This window comes from Octopus bimaculoides, chromosome 13, assembly GCF_001194135.2.
Source record: "Octopus bimaculoides isolate UCB-OBI-ISO-001 chromosome 13, ASM119413v2, whole genome shotgun sequence".
In the NCBI taxonomy this organism is placed as follows: domain Eukaryota; kingdom Metazoa; phylum Mollusca; class Cephalopoda; order Octopoda; family Octopodidae; genus Octopus; species Octopus bimaculoides.
In genome coordinates this window covers 34,359,650-34,360,530 of record NC_068993.1, presented here as the reverse complement: position 1 = coordinate 34,360,530, position 881 = coordinate 34,359,650, and the positions used below count along the sequence as shown (strand labels likewise).

Below are 881 nucleotides of genomic sequence, written 5' to 3'. Positions count from 1 at the left end.
TATATATGTATGTATACATATATATATAAATATGTTTATTTATATATATATATATATATTCATATATGTACACACACACACACATATACATATATATATATATATCTACATACATTTATATATGTATATATATATATATATATATATATAAATATGTATCAATCTGTATATAAATATGTATATATATATATACGTATATATAGACTCACACACAGAGTTGAGATATATTAGAATGTAAACAGCGAGCATAATACATACGTAAGTTATATCGCTAAGATTTTAAGTAATTTTTATAAATTCAAGTAAACTATTTTAAAGAAGTTTAATTAATGACTATTAAGTGGTTAATATACTATTAACAATTGTGTACATTCAGACATCTATAACATACACAAAATTGTTGACAGTAAAGAAATATTATTTATAAAATCTCCTCGTTAACATTTCCAGTTTTACGTAAAACCTACGGCTGTAGCTGAAGTTGCAGCAGTCGCCTGTTTACTAATAATATAATACTACACTTGACTAATGGGAAAAGCAGTTAATATTAACTAGTACATTTAGTTAAGAGAGAATCAGTGACAATATTATATGGTAGTACCTATTGTCGATAAATAGATACTTTTGTATCTTTGCGTATGTGTTTGTGTCTGTGTGTCTGTGTAGTTCTCAGTATGTTTATCTATTTAAGTATCGTGTATAAATATTAATTTTGTAGTACCTTACAAAGAATGTTTTCTAAATTTTTTGTAATATTTTCTCATGAAATGTATTCCTATTTGTATGCATGTATATATTCTTTCACTTGTTTCACTCATTTGACTGCGGCCATGCTGGACAACCACGTCATATATATATATATATATATATATATATATATA

At 24.3% G+C, this 881-nt stretch overlaps 1 protein-coding gene across 7 annotated transcripts in view; it reads left to right on the top strand.

Moving 5' to 3' along the window:
* The window catches only part of LOC106868722 (GATA zinc finger domain-containing protein 14), a 172,544-nt gene that overhangs the window by 7,264 nt on the left and 164,399 nt on the right, over positions 1-881 (top strand). Inside the window, exon 1 of one of the 7 annotated variants that reach the window (XM_014914115.2) lies at positions 200-258. The exons of the other annotated variants lie outside the window; for them this stretch is intronic. The gene's annotated coding sequence lies outside the window, so the exon portion shown is untranslated. Of the gene's footprint in view, positions 1-199; positions 259-881 lie in introns of those variants that run through there. 7 annotated transcript variants of the gene reach the window in all.